Genomic DNA, 17,900 nt, shown 5'->3' on the forward strand with positions numbered 1-17,900 from the left:
GTAATTTTGTATAGGTTTGAATGAGGGTTTGTAACAGTGGATTCCAAACATAAACTGAATAGAGAATGAAGTTTTGAAAGGGGTAATGAATAAAGTTTCGTGCGAATGTGATGAATACCTAACGGCTTTTGTATAAATGGCAGCAAGTCATTAATAGATACATCATGCAGAGAAGGTGATGTATAATGACGATGACCATGACTGCGTCTACGTCGAGGAGTCGAGTTGAAAATATATTACATTCACCGAGTTACACGAAGGACTAGATAGAATACCTATACCATCAATTTTGTCATTGTAACCATAAGGTGTCGCAGTTCCCAATTATATAATCCAGTAGTCCTCTTTTTGTCTACGGAGAGTTATATAGCACAGTGACGAAAACTTTGTTTTCCTATTTTTTACTAACAATTTAACAAAAACATTGCTATTTTGAAAACAAATAACTGTTTTATATTCCGAGAGGTTTTAAGACCTTATATAGTAGCTTCAGTCATTAAATTTATATAAATGTATCAAGGAGGGCCAAAAGATACCAAAAGAACAGTCAGACTCAAAGATCGAGAATAAACTGACAAAGCCATGGCTAAAAAAGAAAGAAAACAAATATTCAAGTGATAGTACACAGGAATCAACATAGAAAACTAAACAATAAGAAACACGAACCTCATCACAAACTGGGGGTGATCGCAGGTACTCCGGAAAGATAAGTAGATCCCACTCCACATGTGGCACCCGTCGTGTTGCGTATGTTATTACAAATCCGGTAAATAGTCTAATTCGGTAGGTCACATTCATGAATGGCAAGGGGATTGTAGTTACGACGTGAGGAGCATATCTGATAGCAACTGTGAAACTGTTATTCCATAACGGTCAGCCAACTCGTGATAACGTCCGTAAAATTTACGAAGGGATGATTTCAACTTCACAATTTGGAAATCTTGGTTCAACAGCTTCCTTGTGAGCATCAACCCTCTGTCAAGGAAATCCTGATAGCAAATACAAGACTAGGAATATAGTATCAATTTGGAGATATTTACTCCGTATGCAGGCGCTGCTGGAATGTTGCTACATATAAATGGAAAGTTCTCACAATTGGGAAGCTGAAATCAAGACTTTTAAAAGCAAAAAAATACAGGTCAAAGTACAGCCTTCAACAAGGAGCATTGGCTCATAGAAAACATCATGTTTTAAAGAACCCTAAAGTATAATTACTAGATAAATGTAAAATTATTCAAACAGGAAAAACGGCATTATAATCTATATAAAAAACAGAAACGTGAAACACATATAAACCACCTCAACAAATGACAACCACTGACCAAAAGAGTTCCTGACTTAGAACAGGTGCATATAAACGCACCTGGTTTAAAACTTTATAACAGGTACACACCTGCATCATAACTTTACATAATAGTATAACAGCACAACACAAGTTTTACTTAGTTTTAAATCATTGTGAGTCCAAAAATGTCAACAATTTTATCAAAGACGATCAATAAAAAAATGTATTTACCAAATTGTAAGTACATACAACTACTCTATATGTTTAATGCTGTAGGATAAATGAGCATTCTAATAAGATCAAGTTGGTTATGACTGATTTTCATGTTTATTTAAGAAAAGATATTAAGAGGTCCGAAAATATTAGTTAGTATATATTTATTATCTTCACAATTCTCATTTTACTCTGCATGTATCAAAAGTCCAAGAAATGATGACTGCGGATAATCATTATTGCTATATAATGCATGTGCACTTGATATTCCGGTCGAGCGAATCCATGCATGGTGTCCCTTCTCCATTTTACAAAATGCCGTCATTGATCCTGAGGGATTTCCTCCACCACCGTTTTGTTCTCCGGCAGACGAAATAACGTGACTCTCTACTACTAGCTCAGTTACGATCCAGTTAGAACTTGTTCCTGAAACTGTCCAGGAAAACATGTATATCCCTTTCCGATCTGCAACGAACACTCCATCGTATTTATTATACAACTCTCCTCTGTTCACGATTACTGTTTCGAAGACCAATATGGTATCGACGTTGTAAGTTAATGATTTTCCACTGATGATAGCGTAAAACATGGTATGACCTGTCTTCTCTGAAAATAAATTGATCAATAATTTTTAGCCATTTTTTTAATCGTAATCGTTTTTGTTAACTTTTGAACAACTTTCACATATTTTGTATTGCGTAATGGAATATTGCAAATCGATATTTAATCTTTGATAATATTATGCAGAAATTGACCCTACATATTATTGTTTCAAAACTACACGTCTGCATGTATTTAATCATTAAAAATCTATTCTGGTTATCTATATCATTATCTATATCATGGTATTGCGCGATTTTTCAGTCTAGTGCATATGTCAGGAAACGATAAGGTGAAAAAATAAATAAATTATGGAGTTCTTATATAATTGCAACATATAATGCAATGACAAACAAAATGTAATAATCAGGGTTTTTGATAAAATTGAAGCAGGAACACAAGACGCGTAACGTACTAAACGGTGACACCTATGATAAGTCACAAATAAAAGAAAATAAGGTCTACTGGCATAAGCTATTCACGGCTGGTAATCTACACACGCAGAACATTTGGTTCTGCAATGAAAACCGTGAGAGGATTTTCCGGTTGTGCTTGAGTGGAGTAATTTTTACCGCTTCAAAAGGTATGTACATTTCTAAATCTCAATTTTCTTATTCACCTGATCAAAATATTGAAAATCAGAGAATGCTATGCTGTGGTGAACACTTTAACAAAGAGATACATGTATCATTTACTGTTGTACGTAGAGTTGAACTCCTACAAAATCAGTTGCCCCACGAGAAATTGGCTCAAAAAGTGACATTTCAATTTATTCCAACACTATTCTTATGGACATCTTATGAATAATGTTATTTGGTAGACTTATTATACTTTTCAATTTTTGAACAAATTTATTTATGGTGGATTGGGAAACAAATTATTGGTATCTATATTAATCTCTTTAATTCCACTTTGCGGGTGCCTGGTAGCGGCATTAGCTTGCTCTTTTTCGAAATACACGTGAAAGAGATATTGCTATCTCGTAACATGTGTCAGTCATTTATCGTCCCCTTCCGACGGACTTTAAATCGTTTCTCAAGACCTAACTCGCAAATGGTGTCGAGAGAGAGAGAGCCAGCCGAAAATTATCGGTCCCGGAAATTTTCTCAACGGACTTAGATCGAACCTGGAACCTTTGTGCTAGTAGTCCGGTGCGCTAACCACTACATTACGGCTCTTAAATCGGCTCTTAACCTTCCCTTGTAGGTATGTAAATAGAACCATTTAAAAATTGAAATGTCACTTTTTAAGGCAATTTCTCGTGGGGCAACTGATTTTGTAGGAGTTCAACTCTACGTACAACAGTAAATGATACATGTATCTCTTCGTTAAAGTATTCACCACAGCATAGCATTCCCTGATTTTCAATATTTTGATCAGTTGAATAAGAAAATTGAGATTTAGAAATGTACATACATTTTTGAAGCGATGAAAATTACTCCACTCAAGCACAACCGGAAAATCCTCTCACGGTTTTCATTGCAGAACCAAATGTTCTGCGTGTGTAGATTACCAGCCGTGTATTAGCTATCTAAAAATTTTAAAAAATACACAAACATGTTATAAAAAATGAATCATTTCTGTACAGTTCCACTTGTCTTAATGTTGCTAAAATTTTCAAGTACATTACGTCCTACCTTTATGCAATGTTGAATTCAGCGTCAGTAGTCTTTGTGTAAGATTATGAACTTCTTCTTTTAGCCCTTCCATTTGTTCAAATGTCGAATCTTGAGGCATAGATAAAGATTTTGGGAAGACAGCAAGTAAGCAAACCATTATTAGGATCATTCTTGTTGCCATTTGGAAATAGTCAATGTATGCATGTGATTACCCCTTATATTTGAGTGTTAGTACTTAAGCGGTAATAAGGAAGTTCTCGATATACCTGATGTCATTGGACCATTATAATGTATCAAATAGCAATTAGAAACATAGGAATATCAAGTACTTTGACATATTTTGAAGATGTGAACACCAGTTTTAAGTATCAATTTATTAAACACACGATCCATATATTTTTAAACACTTTTTTTTACAACGTACTATAAAGCGGATTGCAGTACGAGTGAACGTGAGGATGAGTCATTTCGAACTTTTTACACACGTATATTTCAACTTAGATATCGCAATTAAATGTATTTGTAGATGTCTTGTATATGTAAACGTTTTCACTTGGAGAGTATAACAGGAATTAGCGTAATGAACCAACATATCAAACACAACGGTAGTACGTTCAACAACTGCAACATTCTTAAACAACAATTATTATATCACTTTTGTCCTTTTTCATCAATAATCAAAGAAGAAGGTTTTGTAAGGGAAGGTTAAGAGCCGATTTAAGAGCCGTAATGTAGTGGTTAGCGCACCGGACTACTAGCACAAAGGTTCCAGGTTCGATCTAAGTCCGTTGAGAAAATTTCCGGGACCGATAATTTTCGGCTGGCTCTCTCTCTCTCGATACCATTTGCGAGTTAGGTCTTGAGAAACGATTTAAAGTCCGTCGGAAGGGGACGATAAATGACTGACACATGTTACGAGATAGCAATATCTCTTTCACGTGTATTTCGAAAAAGAGCAAGCTAATGCCGCTACCAGGCACCCGCAAAGTGGAATTAAAGAGATTAATATAGATACCAATAATTTGTTTCCCAATCCACCATAAATAAATTTGTTCAAAAATTGAAAAGTATAATAAGTCTACCAAATAACATTATTCATAAGATGTCCATAAGAATAGTGTTCAGTTTGTCATCATATTTACATCTGACTTTTTTCTTGTATGGATGTTCTTTTTATGCACAACTGTACAGAATGGAAAAACCCCTGTTAAAATCGCCGTATTTTGATGTATCTTTTTTAGTATAATAAGGCAAAAATATATTCTATTAGCCATTCCAGCTCACTATGTCAATTTGTATATGCTTTTCATATAAGTGAGGGGCGAAAGATACCAGAGGATCAGTCAAACTCATAAATCGAAAATAAACTGACAACGACTTGGCTAAAATGAAAAAGACAAACAGACAAACAATAGTACACATGACATAACATAGAAAACTAAAGAATAAGCAACACGAACCCCACCAAAAACTGTGTATCTTAGTGACATCAGAAATGGCTTTCTGCACAAAGGGTCCTGATATTATATATTTAAGTGCCAAATGAAAGCTCAATTATTGCAGTAGAATGTTAATACTTTGAAGGATAAGCTTATTAATCAAAAATGTATTATTCGGCATTGTGAATATACAGTGAAAAATAAAATTGTAAGTTATTATAAACACGCTATCTTTTTTTTTCTTTTGAAATTTGCATTGTATATTAGGCTTATATCATAGATATTATCTCTGCGAATGAAGATTTAACGAATAGTCATTACGGCTTCGTCATAATATAACAACACCCTGATAATGTCTATAACAGTACGTATTTTCTGTGACCCAGTGTCCACTTCAACCGAGACACGGTCATCGTATACACAAGTTGAGAGTATGGTTCCCGAAACGCTTTCTTTATTCTCGAACATTTAGAAGTTCATGTGAATCCCATTCTTGTACTCACAACAAATTCGTGACTCTTTTTAACATAAAACTACAATTATCGTAAATCAATCTACCAACTTAATATTAATAATCTAGCAAATAGTCCAGATGATGTTGTCCAAAAAGCTGAAGCGGAATACATTGAAGAACAAAGCCAGACCATTGCCAAGAAACCATATATTAGGTTAGTCACAGTCTCTGCATTAGATCAATTACTACAAAATTAGTTCTGATTGTACTGGGAAAACATCGGACCTAGGAATGCATTTTTGAACTGATATTGAAAAAGTATCACTTTATAAATGTTTGCATTTTGTATTTACTTGTATGGAGAATTTCAGAATAATATGTTATAAATCATAACTATTATTTTTATCAGTCAGTGGTCATAATTGATAAATTCTTGATATCACACTAGCCAAGTTAAGATCGTTTTCATGTGTGACCTGTCAAAAGTAATTAAATTGATAAAAGAGAAAAATCTATGATTTTGCACTTGTTTATCAGTTCAATTTATCAATAAGCTTAACATTACTCATTTCCCAAAATTTAATGTAATATATAGTTTTATATTTAATAATCTTTTTTTTTCTTTTTCTTCTGCCACTTTTAAAATGAACTTGTCCGCAGCGGATGTCAAAAACCGCTTGTCAGATTTACCTAGGGTTTAAAGAATGTTAGACTAACATGTGAAGGGGAGCCATCAATCTATGTGCATCGGGCTCTATTAAGGGGTATTTTGAGGGGCATAAAGAAGGGAGGGGTTTACTATATAGGATAATTTTTTTCTATTGACTATATCTTGAAAACTTGAAGTGATAGACACACGCTGTCTTCAGAAAAGATTACAGGACAATACAACCAATCAAATGAAATATAGGGTAATTCCCACCCCCTGCAATTTGAGAATGTGCTATTATCTTATAAACGGTCGAGATCCCCATCTCAAAACCATATACATTCTTGTATGGAACAATAAAACAAATCAAATGAAATAAAAGGGAAGTCCCTTAGGGTCATCCCCAATCCCTCTTGTTTGAAAACATCTTGTAAATGATCAAGATCCCCACCCCTAAACCATAAATATTCTTGTATGTGACAATAAAACACATCAAATGAAATATAGGGAAAGTCCATGTGGGTCACCGCCGCCCCCTCAAGTTTGAAAACTTGAAAATGGTCGAGATCCCAACCCCTAAACCATATATCTTCTTTTATGTGACAATAAAACAAATCAAATGAAATATAGGTAGGTCTCTGGGAGTCACCCCACCCCCTCCTGTTTTAAACTCGTTAATGGTCGGGATTCCCCACCCTAAACCATATGTATTCTTGTATAAGACAATATAACTAATCAAATCAAACATAGGCGAAGTCCATGTGGGTCACCCCATCCCCTTATGTTTGAAAACTTGTAAACGGTCGAGATCCCTACCCCTAAACCATGGGACAATAAAACAAATCAAATGAAATATAGGTGAAGTCACGGGGGTCACCCCACACACTCCTGTTTAAAAATTGTAAACAGTCGAGATCCCCACCCCTAAACCATATATAAATTTGCATGGGACAATAAGACAAATCAAATGAAATGTAGGTGAAGTCCCTGGGGTCTTCCCCCTTTTCTGTTTGAAAAGTGGTAAATGGTTGAGATCCACACCTCTAATAAACCATATATATATAGTTAAAACTTGTGCAAATCTTTAGACTGATATATATATATATTTTAAGGTTTATAAAATTTCAAAATGAAAATCTTGTTTACAAAACTATCGATCTGTAGATAAGCAAGAAAGTGTAATAAGATACATAGTGAAGAAACTAACTAATGGGCATCCAGTCAAAAGAGCGTAATGCAGGGGTTCCCCAAAGGATTATGAAAATAATCAAAAAGAAATGAATTAATGGTTTTCGTCGTTTGCATAAAATAAGTTATTAAAATAACTTGCCTATATATATGTATAGGACAATAAATCAAACCAAATGAAATATGGGACCATGGGAATGGCAAATTATGGGAGCTTTGTTTGGGAGACTCCGTAACAGCATCCTGTTACAATTACTTCTTGTTGTTTTTGGCATATCGTACACCATTTACAATTTTGTTTCTTCCTTTTCAACCTCCACATGTAAATGTATGTAAATAATTTTAGAATTCTTTTCCTATGATATCTGTATTGCCATAATTGTTTTGTTATAAATAAAGCCGTTAGATTTTTCCTTTGACATGTTTCACATTATCATGTCGGGGCCTATCAACACAGAATATACGTATGTTTTTTTCTCATTATTCAAGGCTGTATGGTTGCCTATAATTTCTAACATCTACTTCCTTTCAATTCTGGAGGATAGTTATCTCGTTAGTTATCTAACCATATCTCTTTTCTTATTTTGACTTCCGTAACCGATTGACTTCTAAAAACAACGAACAAGCCATGTTTTTAATAAACAGGCATTTAAAGCATGACAGGGTGTCAGTACGGTTATAACATGATAGATATACGATGATGTGGTATAAAGGCCAATGAGACAACTCTCCATCTAAGTCACAATTCGTAAAAGTAAACCTTTAAAGGTCAAAGCATGGTCTTCAACATGGAGTCTTTGTTCGCACCGAACAGCAAGCTATACAGGGCCCCAAAATGAGTAGTGTAAACCCTTTCAATCGGGGAAAACTAATCTTATATAAAATACGAATTAGGACAGTGCAAACAAATGTAGCGTGTTTGAACGTTTTAATAGGTTCCATCATTCATCCTTACCTTGAACATAAGTGTAACATCACAACATAGATAACCACACAATAAAATATCAATTAAAATGGCGTAGCTCAAACTTAAGACATATGAAAAAACAAACAAGTGAATATACACTGAACGAATAAATTTGATTAATGACACAATGTAAATACAAAATCAATTAAAATAAGGGGTGAGATAACAACAATTTCAGAAAATCAGCCATATCATTGAACAAAATGCCGCCATGCACATAATATAACGATATAAACCTTGAACAAAATGCCGCCCAATTAAATCATTTGCACTGGTAAATGAAAATATTTTGTAGAGTAATGGAAAACGGAAATAAATAATTTTGTTGTTCATCGTTCTTAACACTGTTTTGTTATAGTTTCTCAAAGGAGATGTATTCTTTGGGGCGTATGGACCTGTCTTGAGATATAACAGTTCCACATGTCCCCTTACAGAACCGTAGTCTTCTTTATCACTGACTTACAATTAGGGTTATGTTGTCTTCCGTCTTTTTTGTCATTGGACATATGTTTGGTAGTCGCACTAGGAAGTTCTTACTGCATATGGTCGAACTTCTGCAATACTTGTAAACATCAGAAAATCTTAAATTACAGTGTTATTCAAATACTCTATATATACTTAGCAATACCACCTAGTATCACGTACAATATAAGAGAGATGTACTTTGTACTTATCATATGATTCCTCTCCATAACATGCTTAAAATGGCCCTATCATAAAAGTATCATCCTCTGTATTAGATTTCATGCATTAGTTTGCAGAGTAGATTCATGTAAACGTTATCGAAAAAAATACTGACATCCTTGGCAATATTGAATAAGAACATGATTTTTGTGTCTCTATCTATAATTTGTGATACGACTTTTGGGGGAAATTCAGTGATTACTATGTAAGGGTCCACCTAAACACCTTTATGACAATACAGCTCAAACAATAACAACGAGAATTGTTTAGTTTTTAAGAAGTGCTTGTGGTCTCTATTTATGAACCATTTGTTAATTAATAAAGCTTTAAAACGGCAATTAGTTTGTAGGAAGTCAATAATTTTGATGACTTTTGAAGTCAAAACCTTTAATTGCTTTTAATACACTCACGTTAGGTATAGTGTCCGGCTAGGATCGTGGTTTTTCGAGTGATTATGTCCAATATTTTTTTAGTGTAGTTTGGGCTTTTTCGAGTGATAAAACATGCGATAAGTTCAATTACCTGCTATTTCGTAATTATGATAGTTTTTTACATTACTACCCATCTTATATTGAAAACTATACATGTGTTGATCAACAAAGAAGCACAACTTCATTGTATTTCACCAAATAATTCCGTGTTTGCTATTGTCCGGGTTTTTTCGAGAGCAACTGTGAAAATGTCCGGGTTTTTAAACAAATGGTCCGGGTTTTTTACAGAAAATTTGAATTGGAAAAAAGGTATTCTAGACTTAAAAAACTGACATTTTCTAGTTTATAAATGTAATTGAGTGAAGGACAAAGTCATATATTCCCAATAAATCATCAAAAACATATTACTACGTTTATCAAATGAAGCTTTTTTTCAATTTAATGCAAATTTTCTGTTCGGAGAGCTCTTTTCCGGTGCTCATTTAGAAATTACTTGATCATGGCTTTAACAAAACGGTGTTTAGAACATAGTGCAGGGAACTCATATTCATTTTATCTTCCTTTCATGCTACTTTTGATTTTACAGTTAATAATATTTATTGTGGTGTACCCCGGAGATTTAAAAAGTAGTAAGAAACCTGATAGACAGCATCGAAGAATCAGAAAAATGGTATATGATAAAAGATATTTTACTAAAAGAGGATTGCCCCCGACCCCATTTTTTTTATAATTGCCATTGAAAACAAAATTTGAATAAAATTTATATGTAATTAACAATGAAATGAAAAGTTCATGATTAGCCTAAATATGATCGTTTAGAAATGATAGAAACATACAAAATGTGTTTATTATATGCTATCATCAGCTTGATTGCCCAGCGCTTCGAACGACTTCAAGGAAACAACAGTGAACGATATTCCATGGTCTTGGTTGCATTCTCTAGTTTACTTGTGTATGATTACATGGGAAAGTTATTGTAATTCTGTTCCAGCTTGATGGTAACTCTTCTCGTCTGTGTCGATTTTTATATTTAAACTCTGGTGTCTGTTCCGGTTTAGCTGGCAGGTCTTTGTTATTCTAAGCTTAAGGCAATTGTAATGTCTCGATTGATATCCATATTTGCCCTCTTTCTTTAGGCACTTTTTTTTATTTAAGGTAGATACCAACAAAAATGACCCTTTGAAAAAACACTCATCCATGGATCAATACAACCATTAGACGCAAAATAAACCAAAAGCAGAAAGCACACATGAAGGCTAGAAAACCTAAAAAGAAAAGAGACAAGGATAGATATAAAAGACTACAAGAAGAAGTCCAGTGGGAGGTCCGGCAAGCCAACAAGAAATATATGGAAGAGGTCAGTTCAGACTATAGAGATAATGCAAAGAAATTCTGGTCTTATATCAATAGCAAAGGTCAAGTATGGACAGGAGTGGCACCGTTAAAAAACTAAATGGGATTTCTGCAAAGTGACAACAAGAGCAAAGCTGACATTTTAAACGACCAATTTCAGTCAGTATTTACCAAAGAAAACCTAAATAACTTTCCAGAGAAAGGAAAAAGTCCATACTCCACCATGGAGGACATAACAATTAGTACCAACGGAGTCCACAAATTGTTAAAAAAAAACCTGAAACCGCATAACGCTACTGGTCCCGACTCAATACCAGCCTTTATACTGAAAGCAGCAGCAGAACAACGTGCTTCTATACTCACAGACCTATATCAAACACTGGTGAAGTCCCGCAAGATTGGAGAGATGCCAATGTAGTTCCACTTTTTAAAAAAAGACGAAAGGCACCTAACATCTAACTACAGACCAGTATCTCTAACTTCCATCACATGTAAGGTCTTAGAACATATTGTACATAGCAACATCATGGACCACTTTTAGTACGGTGACCGAGTAATGAAAAGTCGCTTATTTAAGGAGTTTAATTGTCATTCGGACTATACGGCTATAAATCACAGTATTGGTAGTTGAAAGGTTAATCTTAACATTTTGACTTGTCGTCAAAAAATCGTACGGTGCAATTTTTGTAAAATGGGCTTTGAAATACGTTAGTTAACTTGAACACAAAATCGACGTAGAAAAGTTTTGAGGTCTAAGTTGTAAAAGTACATCCGTGATATGATTTCTGTTATTATATACATTGTTGTTACACCTTATTTGAACGATTTCAAATACAGTTTAGCAATATTAACCCGTTTTTTAAGAGTTTATGTAAAAGATTAAAACTAAGAATATTTTACATTGAATAGAGTACGTTTCAATTTAATTTCATAATTTTTTTAACGCAAAATGTAAAATAATTCACATTTATATGACATTTAATACCTTTATTAATCAATAATATCAAATTAATTTATATCAGAAGCATTATTTCAGCAATTTAAGCCAGATATAAGTTTTAACGCTCATACGACGGAGCTAGTCGAAAATCATATAAGCCTATTATAGATACATATAAGCAAAGGGAATATGCTGTATCAACTACATTCAAATACTAGGATGTGTTCCTTGAAGCAGTAGACAGTAGCTGTCAAATGTTAGAGTAGAACGAGAAAGAAATTTGTAACTTCCTTGAGATCGTCTTCTCAAATGTATTCTCATGTTTTTGTAACCAACCGTACCAATTACTGAAGGTGTATGCAAGTTTACATACTCGATATGCTTCAACTTTCTGAGAATTTAATAGATAGCTTCTTTGCTTTCAAACAGACTCCTGGACATTTTAACGGTTCATGGAAAGACATGGCAACAGAAAGACCGTTTTAGAAGCCTCAAGGGGATCAGGTGGCACTGTAGGCATAACAAATCAAAAGTCTGCGCTTGTTAGATGGACCCTTTCTAGACATTTTTTAGAATCTCTTAGTCGTGTAACGCTGAAAAGGGCTGGAATTGCTGCAAATAATGCATTATCACAAGGGGAAATAAAGCTAAAAGCAATGAAAAGAGATGAACATGTTATTGCCATTGTGGATCATCTGAATGATCCATGACTGATCCTTTGACCCATCCTCCGTGTCTTATTAACATCTCTTCTAGAATGCATGCTACACGAGATATTCGAGATTCTTTGCTCACAGCTGAATAGGAAGGCTTGAAAATGTCCAAAAAGTTTATCACTATTGCTCTTTCTTTAGATCCAGGCAAAGAGTCTTTATAGTCCTATATCAAAATCAAAACTAAAAACGTTTTACAACATGACCACAAAAACAAACATATTATATAAATCGGAGGAAATACTTTTAGCTCAAATAAATCCATAACTTGTATTTAGACGTGCACTGATTTTGGCAAAAAGTAGAAATGATGCATGTTACCATAGAACATGTGCTGTAGCACCCTGTAGGTCCCATTCCAAATTTCTTTTTTTCAAGATGACGGCACTATCAGAAAATCATGCAAGTCTGATTTGGCGAAGCAATTAGAATCTGAGTCTCTTGTGCACTTTCCATACCCTTCTTTGTACCATCACTTTCAACTTGCATCAGAGATGGTATGGTATTGGTTCAATGTATTGATATTAAGAAAGGTAACTTATTCGGTGACCTTGCAGCTGACTTAAAACATATGTTCTGATGAATTTCTATAGCTCACACAGTAGCAGATGTTTTTGACCGCTACGAAATGAACAACTCTATAACGTCTGCCGAAAGGGAACGCTGTACATAGACTACAGCTTCCACCAAAGTGTATAAGATTATTGAGTGGAGAAGTATTCCTAACTGCAAAACTTTGACACATCCCTTATGATTCCACCTGATTTGAGCTTTACATAGGCAGAGCGTTTGTAAATTCCGAAATTGTCAAAGTTATTTTACCAACACTGTTAATGGCTGTATTAACTTGCTTAGCACTCAAGAGGAGACCTAGGCTGATACTGAATTCCTTAAACTTTGACACGAAGTTTAGAGAAATGGGAAAGAGCGGAAGAACAAGCATACAGACCTCTAATACAAATGTGTTTGTTCTGTGTGTTCGTGTTCACTACTATAAATGTATGACACATTCAAGCGAGTTGTAGGTGCAGAAGGGGAGCATTAGCAGTGCAAAGGATGGACGGAGATTTCACCTATTCACTAACTATGTGTCTGTTTCCCCCAACAATTTGTAAACTACTAACTGCTGTACATGCCCGACCGGAAACTTTGTCTCTGTTTGGCGTAGGTAAACAAACTATCTACCAGACTTTGAAGGACACGCACGACTATTTCATAGGTTTTTGGAGTTTCGATTATATTGCCAAAGATAAAGCCCTTGCTTGTACATGAAAGTTAATTTCAAAGCTCTATGATCAGAAAAATCTCTTTAAAACGATTCCATTATAATTAATATCCAATGCGCGTCAAGCTTGCCGCTAGTAAAGATGTAAGTTTAGTCAGATTACCTCTCTGTGAGGCGGCACTGAAACAGCATGTTTTACGTAATTCGTTTCAAACTAAACATTTGGACCACATTACGCATTGTTAAACCCCCTATTACGTCAATTTTACAATACGACTGGCGATAGTTAAATGATTCATTACACCCCGTGTATTGTAAAGGGCATATGTCAGCAGAATTCTTACAGGATCTTGTGTTTTCATTGAAAGGAAAATCTCCATGTAAAATAGGAGCAACAATACCCTACATGTCCGGAGCTTTGCTCCTGGAAAGTTCAGAATTATGTAGACATTTCAAATCATGTTCCTTGATAGATGAATCAAAACATACTCCTGCATAATTCTGTTGTGTGGATCTCTTTGATTGAATTTTTGATTGCAACTGTTTTCGAGGTATTGAGTGCTTTTTAGTTTTAAAGAATTACATGAATGAGCTTAGGCAATATACGCCTTCATGATAGTAGGCTTCAGTTAAAAATAATAATAGTTATCCTTTATTGCTGATGTTGAATGTCAACCAGCAATATAACTTCTGTAACTTTAACAGAATATGTGTATCATAGATCAAGTGTTTGAAAAACGCCAATTTACAGAATAAATCGATTTCCTAATTCTTTTTGTTTTACATTTTCGAGGTAATTCATTGTTAATAGATTTGTAAAAATGTCTCTATCTGAAATTTAAACTTAATTGATGTATATATCTTCAAATTTTAAAAGTATGGGAGAAGAAAAAAGAAAAACAGAATTTGATCTTTGACCTTATTTTATGCAAAACTGTCACCACATTTCTTTTTGACGACATCGAAATTTCAAAAGTACTCATTTTTCCGAATCCAATGATATATAATATAGCCATATAGTATGTTTGACGATTAAATCTAAAAAATATTGGGTCTGGTCACCGTACTATTTGACAAAAATAAAATACTAACTGATGCACAACACGGATTCCGCAAAAGACGATCATGCGAATCCCAACTAATCGTAACCATAAACGAAATTGCATCAAAATTAAAAAGCAGCGGTCAAGTAGACATCATCCTGCTAGACTTTGCAAAAGCATTTGACAAGGTACCACATTACCGCCTCCTACACAAGCTGGAATACTATGGCGTCAACCCCAAAACCAATAAATGGATTTGCTTCTTCCTACATAACAGAAAGCAGAGCATGGTATTAGAGGGTGCCGTCTCCTCACAAGTACCAGTACTCTATGGTGTACCCCCAAGGCACAGTCCTTGGTCCATTACTGTTCCTGGACTACATTAACGACATGCCAGAAACACCATCTACTTCAGATACCAAATTGTTCGCGGATGACCGCCTACTCTTTCGTACCATCACCAATCAAGCTGACAGTGAACTTCTTCAAAAGGACTTAACAGCATTGGAAGACTGGGAAAACAAATGGCAGATGAGTTTTAATGCCAACAAATGCCTTGTCATTAGAATATCCCCCAAAAATAGACCAGTGATACAAACATCGTTCCATCTACACGGTCATACTCTAGACACGGAGGAAGCAAGTAAATATCTTGGAGTAACCATTAGCAACAACCTAACATGGGATAAACACATAGATAATACAGTAGGCAAAGGAAACAGAACGTTGGTATTGATACGTAGAAACCGCAATGGCTGTACAAAACCTGTAAAAGCAGCTGCATATGTATCCATGGTAAGACCTGCAGTGGAATATGCAAGCACAGTATGGGACCCAACCGTCCAAAATAAAATCAAGGCAATTGAACAGGTACAGAAAAGAGCTGCACGATTTGTGAATAACAACTACACAGACCGAACACCTGGCTGTGTTACAAATATTGTCAAAAATCTAAAGTGGGAAAGCCTCAAAGAACGGAGGAAACAAATAGATTATGCATGCTATTCAAGATCCAGCATGATCTTATAGATATAGACCGTCACCAATATTTGACCCCAAATGATAACCGGACCAGAGGTAAAAACCGCTTCTTCCAAGAAAGAACAAGAACAGACACCTACGGCCAATCTTTCTTCCCGAGGACAATCAGGGACTGTAACAACCTACCAACAAAAGTTACAGCGACCAACCCCGTTGAGGGATTCAGAGCTACCCTGAAGGCATGCTCTGAAAGGAAGTAGAAAAAATAGTTGTAAATAATTTTAATTGTATATTTTTTGCGAACGTTTTAAATGTAATTCGTAAATAGCCAAGAGAAATCTTTCTGTGTTGCCCGATACTGCGTAAAGTTTTCGCGCGGAACCATTAACATTCAGCATTGATGAATCCGGTTCCCTACCTGGAGGAAGAAGAAGAAGAAGATAGAGTGTCTTCCTCCATCTTGGATTTGGAAATACCAATTGAGTTAAGCCTTAAGCCTGCCAATTGATATTTTATCGTGTGTTTTTCTATGTTGTGATGTTATGCGATTGTTTCAGAAAAAGGGAGAAGGTTTGGTACCATTAAAACGTTTAATCTCGCTGCAAATGTTTGCACCTGTCCTAAGTCAGGAATCTGATGTACAGTAGTTGTTGTTTGTTTATGTAATTTGTACGTGTTTCTCGTTTCTCGTTTTTTTATATATAGATTAGACCGTTGGTGTTCCCGTTTGAATGGTTTTACACTAGTAATTTTGGGGCCCTTTATAGCTTGTTGTTCTGTGTTGAAGGCCTTACATTGACCGATAATAGTTTACTTTTTTAAATTGTTATTTGGATGGAGAGTTGTCTCATTGGCACTCACACCACATCTTCCTATATCTATATAGAATTTTAATAGAATGTACAAATTTTGAGAGTAGTAGGAAATTCATGTGTAAGAACTTTCAATTCAATTTAAAAAAATTAAATGTTTTATCATATTTTTGGTTGTATTTTACAATAAAACAGAAAACTTTTGTTTGATTATTTTTTTTCCAACTTTGCCACATAAGGGGAGGCAGTTCAAATGCAAGGGCAGATAGTTCAGATAAAGGTACTTTTACAATAGAACGTGTTAGGAATTTACCCATTTTATTATGTAGCAAGAAAACGGGTCCGGTGACCCCATTTTTTCCTTTTCTTAATTGAAAGCCTATTATTAAAGCTATCTTCTCATATGTTATCTCAAAATTATATTGTGTAGTTTACGCTTTATTGCAGAAAATATGGTATTCCATGCATAATCTATACAAAATCTGTCAATTTTGAACACCGTGTAGCGTGAATATAAGCCCCGTGACCTATTCTTTTTATTACTTTTTTTTAAAGCATGATATAAACTACATTTTGCAAAATTTATGGATTATAATTAAAACACCCCATCTCCTTTAAAGGAAGATCTCATGGTGTTAAGTTGCTGTATGACAAATTATTACATACATTGTATGCATAATCAGACTCCTCCTCACAGTAGTAGCATTTTTTCGGTTTCCATTTCTTAAACAATAAGATAAATAATACAAGATACAAGACAAATAGATAATGAAATATTTCGGATGTACACCTTTTAAAAAATAAACATATATCACGAATATATACTGACCATGCAATTTATAAGATGTGAAAAAAAACCATATATATATATATATAAAGATCACTATAATAAATGTTCTTGTGTATAGAAATATATATAGATTACTAAAAAATCCAACATTTCCGGTATGAATAGTTTTAATTCACTAGTACTTTCATGTTTAAATAACAATCTTCAGGTGAAACTATACATGATTAACGTAACTATGTAACGGTAGGTATGTAACGTCATAGTTGTCGTTGAGTATATACTCAACGACAACTATGACGTTACATACCTACCGTTACATAGTTACGTTAATCATGTATAGTTTCACCTGAAGATTGTTATTTAAACATGAAAGTACTAGTGAATTAAAACTATTCATACCGGAAATGTTGGATTTTTTAGTAATCTATATATATATATATATATATATATATATATATATATATATATATAAATGAACGATAATTTTTTATAAAAGAGGGACGAAAGATACCAA

At 34.4% G+C, this 17,900-nt stretch overlaps 1 long non-coding RNA gene across 1 annotated transcript; it reads right to left on the reverse strand.

The window, feature by feature from the left end:
• Positions 1 to 1,647: 1,647 nt before the first annotated feature.
• On the reverse strand, positions 1,648 to 3,913 carry LOC139526363 (uncharacterized). The gene is made up of 2 exons (XR_011665159.1): positions 3,736 to 3,913; positions 1,648 to 2,104 (listed from the first exon to the last, which is right to left on the reverse strand). It is a non-coding gene; the product is annotated as an uncharacterized lncRNA (long non-coding RNA).
• Positions 3,914 to 17,900: the final 13,987 nt, after the last annotated feature.

This window comes from Mytilus edulis, chromosome 6, assembly GCF_963676685.1.
Source record: "Mytilus edulis chromosome 6, xbMytEdul2.2, whole genome shotgun sequence".
NCBI classification, from domain to species: Eukaryota; Metazoa; Mollusca; class Bivalvia; order Mytilida; family Mytilidae; genus Mytilus; species Mytilus edulis.